Below are 7,535 nucleotides of genomic sequence, written 5' to 3'. Positions count from 1 at the left end.
CTGTATTCCGTTACAGTTACAATTTAAATAGTAGCTACAGTTACATTTTTTAAAATCAATGAATTACATGATGATCCTTGTCTGTTTCACAAGTTTATTCTCTATCTAAATAAATTAAGGCAACTCCATGCATTTCCCAGAAGCCCCCATATAAAAACTAAAAAACATTTGCTTTTTGCGTGATCACTGATAGAAGTAAAGACAGAGCCGTAACCGTCACAACAGAGCTAGGGCAGGAATGTGTTTCTATCTTGGAAATTTAAACAGCATTTCACATTGAAGAAAGAACATTATGAAGTAAATATAACTGTGCAGTGCAACCTCTGCTTGCCAGCAACCAATATCCTTTCAGTGTTCAAATTACTCCACTTCCAACCTGAAGCATCTTAAAGTAAGTTATTTTTATTAATTAGCCAAGGGTCTGCTGTAGTTGTAATGGTCACCTTGCTATTTATAGTTGTATCAGGTAGCTACCTGCTTAGTTGACATGCAACTTTAAATTCTCCTATGTGCTGATTTACTAGCCCCAGAGCCGTTGAAAGACTATCTAGCCCCGTTTGACATGCTAGCTAATGTTAGCTAAAATTAGCTTGTGGTAGCAAGACTGCGGTTAGATTTTTGTCGTAGGCTATGCAGTTTGGGACTACAAATACAAAAATCTATCTGCTTGTATGTGTACATATTCAGCCAGTTGGAACAGAAAAACACACCAGAATAGGCATGTTTAAGCAGTATTTGATGGCCGCATTCCTATACTAAAAAAAATTCAATGTGGAAATAATACAAGTATTCAGAAAATGTTACTCAGATTGAGTAAAGTAACAGAATATATTACAGATTACAGAATACATTACAAATTACATTTTATTTAGTATTCTGTATTCTGTAACGGAATACATTTTGAAAGTATCCTTCCCAACACTGCACAGCGCTAAAATATTTCAATTGGGATGAGAGCGAACATCAGACCTGGGGACACATAGTTAACCCTTTGAGGACAAAAAGTGCACTGCCGCGTCCAAGCAATGGTTGTCAAGCAATGTTAAAAGTTTTATTTCAGACATTTATTTACTATTATATTCATATATTAAACTACTTTTGTGAAAAAGCGAACATCAACTATTCAGGTTAAGGGCCAAATTATCTCTTTACACATTGCTCTGGGACAAATTTGGGCCATACTTAACTGACCATTTTGATATGAAACACATGGGGATTACACAGATACCCTTAAAAGATGAGATCATGGCTGAAATGGGTTTCCTCAGGAGGTTGGTTGACATCTCCCTTAGTGATAGGGTAAGAAGCTCAGTCATTCTTGGGGAGCTCTTAGTAGAGCTTTCATCGAAAGAAGCCAGTTGAGGTGGTTCGAGCATCTGGTAAGGATGCCTTCGGGGCGCCTCCCTAGGGAGGTGTTTCAGGTACGTCCAGCTGGGAAGAGGCCTCGGGGAAGACCCAAGACTAGGTGGAGGGATTATATCTCCAACCTGGGCTGGGAACGCCTCGGGCTCACCCAGTCGGAAGTTTGGGATCCCCTGCTGGAGCTGTTGCCGGATAAGAGGACGAAGATGAATGGATGGATGGATGGTTAAAGATCCGAGTGAATCACGACTCAAACAGGTTTACCTTGAAGGCTTAGTTGGGGGCTTAAAACACCCTTGAGCCAGCACAGCAGCTGAGCAGACAGATAGTAAAGAGGGTGACTTAACAAATGGCAGTCCGCTTGTTGCTCTCTCTAATTTATCAAATATAAGCTGCTCTATTTATGCTACATAACGTGCATGCAGGCTGAAATTCAACCGTGCGGTTTTGTTGGGATAAAGCTATGAGCAGAAGGAATATCCGCTACCTGCTAGGCTAATGTTCAATGGTAAACACACATAATATAGTACTCACACATTGCAGAGCTGGCAAACTGTGGCTTTTTTGTCGACAGCGCGAACATTGTCAACATAACTCACTGGAAATTCAAAATAATTTTACACTTTCACACACTTCAGTGATAGAGGAGGGGGGTCAAGTTCTGTCAATGGGTCCCCAGCATTTGCAGTTGCCGTGCTATCTTTTAAATGGCTGTGGCTTAGTTATAGGAGGTTGACTGCCTCGCAGCACTTCAGCAAGTGTGTTTTTTTTCTGCTTGACAAGCCGACCGGACATGACATGGGGGCGTGGCAGTATCGACAATTCCATTTTTTAATTCGATATTCAAGATTCTGAACTAATTTTGATTGATTTCGATTTTAAATCGAAACTGTGACATCCTTACATAAGACAGACACATACTAAACAAACAAATACAAAACACATCAGTACATTTACTTAAGTAAATGATCTGAATGCTTCTTTCACCACTGTACCACCACTTACAAAGATGCACATGCACAAAAAAAGAAGCAAAAGTCATAAGTTAGCGCCAATATGGCAGATGGGCCAGCAGTAGAGAAAAACATGACTCTGAGCCCCCGAGTGAGTCTCCAGTAGCAGTGGGCCAGCCAAACCTTTGCCACTAATGAGGCTCTAGACACAGTCCCAACAGAGCCCACTCCAAACACTGGCAACCAGACACACACAAGGAGGGAGACAGAGACTAAGATGTAGACGCATGCCCTCTCACTCACTCACACACACACACACACACACACACACACACACACACGCACATCAAAGAAATGTCAAAATCTGACGCACAACCTTGGGCTTCAAACCAAACAAACACTAAAGGGGCACACTAACATGGCATGTGTTTGGTTAAAACCTTGTCGCTATAATTGTGGTTTTTTATGTTTTAAATTCTTTGGAGGATTGGCATCCCTCTCTACTAGTCCTCAGTTCTGAGGTAGGTGTGGGTGACTTGGACACAATTGAGCAGTAATAAGTATAGTATTCCAGCATTTTCTCAATACTGATATATGTATTTCATATTCAAATGTAGGGTAACACGTTTAACAACCTCTTTGAGCCAAATATTTAATTATTGTATTGTACTACAATAGAATCTGACTGTGAGCAACTGCATCTTAACAATTTCCTTCAGCAAGGATCAATAAAGTATTCTGATGATTCTGATATGTTCAGAGTTTTATGTAATCATATCAACTTTGTTCAGATGGCAAGTTTTTGTTTGTAGAAAAATTGGACGTCAAGATAATTGGTCCAGACTTAGGTAGTTGCTTTTAAGCCATTAATTCTTGTTTTGGGTTCTGGGTGTCACCAAAGTTGACAAGAAAGAAAGAAATGTTTAAATGTGACAGAGTAGCCTAGGTGCTTAAGTTAGATTTTTAGAGTTTTTAGTTATTCTGGCTGATAAGACTTATTAACCGTCCTCAGCCAACCATTATTTTGCTGTGACGTTGGACATTTTTTTCCTCTAAGTTGGGGGGGGGTTCAACTCGAGGAGTTCTGGGGCGCTCCAACAAAAAAGATCTGAGATGTTCAGCAGTGCAAAAGCAGCAAGCAAAACTCTCATTGAAAACAATTACAAAAATTATTTTTGTTTTTCACATGTGGGTGTGTAGGGCCTTCAAAACTTTAATTCAAATTTTTGGTAATGTGTAACTTTATTTTTTATCTAAAAATTAACCATCATATTTTAATTTTACTTAGTGAACTACAATCATATGAAGAGACTATAAACAATAATCTTGAATTAAAGTTTGGCTGTATTTTAAGGGATCCATGAAGAAAATGATACAAATTTGGGCTTGTTAAATGTTCAACCACTGAGCTCAGAAATAAAACAATTTATAAACAAGAGAAATATGGAGATACAAGGTTTTAAACTGATAATAAAAAAGCACTGCATTTACACCACAAGATTGGTCCATTCTCACACTGATACACTGCAGTCAGATACAAACACAAGCTCCAGCCCAGTTGTAAGGCACTGGAGCTCATTTACTTTTCTTTTGAGAAGTATTGTGAGTCTGCTGATTTTATTACAGAGCACCCCAGTCTAAAAGTAATAAATTTGAGATAAACTAAGGCTGAAACCTATAATCCATAAATAAACAACAGTGGCCTGGCCTTTTAAAAAAACTATAAGGCAGTTTTCTTTGTGGACAGATCCGGTCATGATTAACAGCTTGTGACAGGCATATTCAGTTGCAAGACAGCAGGGAGGAGGATTTACTGTATATTTTCACTATTTGTTTGTACTATGCAGAATTACTACACAGCACGTATGCTATATCTTATTGATTAACTAATGGAAGGGTGTAAATGTATCACACATGCTCTATAATCCCTTTAATAAGTCTCCTATTGGCTAATGATTCAGTTATGTGCCTTTCTGATCATGGCTTTACCAGGGGAGTGCAGTGGGAGTGTTACCCACAGTGTCTTATTGTTATCTTAACACATGTTATTGTGTTTCAGTGAGCAGGATCCTGAGCCAAATAGATTTTTAGAACGCAGATTGTTTCGTGATACACACACTGTGCCAACTGCTGATGGCATGCTGTGTTTAATGGGTTGAAAATTACAGAAAGAAAGTACAAGAGAAGGAAAACACGAAATGAGACTCCCTTACCTTAAGAAGCACTTTGGCACGTCAAACTGCAAAGAGAGAGGGGAGAGCCAGAGGAGAGAGGGATGAACAAGATGGAAAGAGAGGACAGAAGATTGAAATTAGATTACCATAGGGTGCAGTTGCAGAACAACAACTTTTCAAGACACAGGAGAATGTGAGAGGTAAAACAAGAGGTTTCTAAGTGCTAGAGTGGATTTCATCTCAAAACCAGGCCTGTTGTGCATTTGTCTCGCCCTCTTCATCCATAGAAGTAGAATCACTGTATCACAGACTTTAAGCACTTTGAAAATCAATCTCTTAAGGTATACCTATGTTCCACAAACTATTCAATGATTACAATACCTAAATTATAATTCACGAGTCATTCCTCCATCACAGATGTAGACTTCCCTATAATAAATTCAAACATTCTCTGATGGAAATAAGTGAAATTACAGTAAGCACAAAAACAAAATGACCTATTGTCCACAGCATGCAAATAACATGAGCTCAGTTTAGTCCAGCACATGTGGCTTTTGACAGCTTTGACTAGAAATGTTGAGTAGATACACAAGGAAGCAAAGTGAAGCAGTTTCTGCTGCACGGAATGCCATTTGACAGTTGTATCATTTGAAAAACAAATCATAAAAGAGGCTGCTCTTAAATCTGCTTTTGCGGGGGCAGTTTAAAAGAGAACTCGCAGAGTTTAAATAAACAAAAAGAAAAAAAACATATTCTTTTTATAGCCCTCATGGATTTGCTAAATGTTTGGAACCTGTACAATATTTGTTCCTCTTCTCTAAAGTGGGGAAAAAGTCCTGGTTTGTTGGGTGTTGTCCTCCTGTCTTCCCTTGCCAACCACTGACTTACTTTAGTTCACACTGCTATGCTCCCCTGACTGCAATACATGCGGCCTTGGAAGGAGACGATGCAAACACCCTGAAGCTGCCACTATATTTCGTCATCTGTGCTTGTTGGATGGTTGAATAGCTGCTGAAAACATGTCCACTCCAAACATGTTGATGTCAGATTAGAGAAATTTTGTTCACTTCCCAAAACCGACATTCAAACCCAATTCACGGCTCGATTGGCCAGCTGAACGCAGGTAAGAAAGGAGCCAAGGTTTGAATTCTCTCTCTATCACTCCTTTTCATTCTTTAAACAACTATTTCTGTAACTTTTCATGAACAACCATATGAATGTCTTTCAAGATAGATTGTCTAAATGTGTATGGATTTCAGGTCTCCCACGCCTTCCTGTGTGGCCAACACACCCACACTGATCCCTGTCTGCCTTCTTAACATAAAACCTGAAGTCACCGGCATTTTTTTTAAAAGGTTGGGAAAAAATAAAAGTGTTTCCTAATTTGCACATGATACCTTAAATGCTGTCAGAAACATTGTAAAGGTTGAGCTTATATTGAAAAATAATACTCTTTCTATTTGTTGAAACTGACCCTATGTTCAAGCAGAAATACATGAAGCAGGTAATTTAAAAAAATCTGGCTCCTCTGGCACCAATCGCCTGTAGTGCGATTTGAAAAAATCCCCAGCTCCCTGTTCAGATGCACCAATCAGGGCCAGGAGGGGAGTCTAACTGTGCGTCAATCACTGCTCATGGACATGCATTCATTCACCCTTGTGGAGGGCGGGGCTTATGAGACCATTTTGTGCTTTAGCAGAAAGGGGGGAGGGACTGAGAAGTTGTCGATGTTTACATTTCTTGGCTAAGGCTTGGATCTTCACAATCCTACCTACAGCACCTTTCAATTGTATGTAAGACTTCTAAACTGTAAATACAAGCTTATAATCAGCACATAGTGGTACATTACAGTTTCAGGAGGTCACTGAAGAGCAAACAAAGACTTATCTAAGTCCTTACAGAGGATTTGGTTTGTGGCACAACTAGTTTTCAGAGATATTAAAAGGAACAAAAACAAACAGCATATGTAGTATACACATAGGGCTATAACAGATACAAGTGTTTAGATCAGTGGTTCTTAACCTTGTTGGAGGTACTGACCCCCACCAGTTTCATATGCGCGTTCATCGAACCCTTCTGATGATGGCCAAGCGGGGCGTGTCATCACGAATCATATGAGTCGGGTGTGTGTCTTGACCTCCGCCGAACCCCTGAGACTGACTCACCGAACCCCTGGGGTTCGATCGAACCCAGGTTAAGAACCACTGGTTTAGATCTTATTTTTTGTTTTTACATAATTGCAACAGGCTTCAAATGACACAATGAGGAAAAAGCCCCTCCTACACCACTGTGTAACCGTGAAAATAATAAATGCAGGTACGATTTTGCATAGTTTTTTCTTTAGATTACAGATTGGGGAATGGCATGGTATGGAAGACATACTCCAGTCTTGGTATTGGTATTTTTGCATTTTTTGACACTAAAGAGATGGAACAGTAGCAACTTTTTTAACTTGTCAAAGACAATTTGTTCTTAAGTATAAAGATACTTTGGTAAAACTAATTTGAAAAAAGGCGCTGACAGCAAACAGTGGTAAAATTAGAAAGTGTTAAAATTATTATTATTTTTTTTTTTTTTTTAATTGGCAGCCAAATGAGACAAGCTTACACATCTGTGTCACCACAATCTTTTGTTTAATTTTCTTATAAATACTATTACAGACATGATATTGTATGAAAAGATTTGCCAAGGTAATTAGTCTTTAAAATGATCCAAAGGGCACATTGGAAATACACATACACTGTTATCTACAGTGTGTACATGTGTGGCTAACACAAAATAGTAGATACAATCTGTAACAACAACTTGACACCATATCCATACACTCTAGACACAATCTGACATCCATGAATGCACAAAGACATTTAAACCTTAAACCCCCCCACACACAAACACAGTCACACACACAAACATTCTGCATTCTGTTTCATTAGTGAGGAGCAGATAGATTACCCTCCCAAAGGAGACATTGACCAAGAGGCCATTGATCTACTGAGCTAAACCAATCTTTGTGTGTGTGTGTGTGTGTGTGTGTGTGTGTGTGTGT

The 7,535-nt window shown here is 39.1% G+C and overlaps 1 protein-coding gene across 31 annotated transcripts in view; it reads right to left on the bottom strand.

The window, feature by feature from the left end:
- Positions 1-7,535, bottom strand: part of ptprdb (protein tyrosine phosphatase receptor type Db) — a 151,766-nt gene that overhangs the window by 126,076 nt on the left and 18,155 nt on the right. For all 31 annotated transcript variants that reach the window (XM_032499226.1, XM_032544695.1, XM_032544737.1 and 28 more), the window contains exon 3: positions 4,529-4,554. The gene's annotated coding sequence lies outside the window, so the exon portion shown is untranslated. The remainder of the gene's footprint in view (positions 1-4,528; positions 4,555-7,535) is intronic.

The sequence above is a fragment of the Etheostoma spectabile genome, chromosome 2 (assembly GCF_008692095.1).
Source record: "Etheostoma spectabile isolate EspeVRDwgs_2016 chromosome 2, UIUC_Espe_1.0, whole genome shotgun sequence".
Classification (NCBI taxonomy): domain Eukaryota; kingdom Metazoa; phylum Chordata; class Actinopteri; order Perciformes; family Percidae; genus Etheostoma; species Etheostoma spectabile.
Note: the sequence above shows the minus strand (reverse complement) of the source record. Positions and strands in the feature narration are given on the sequence as shown.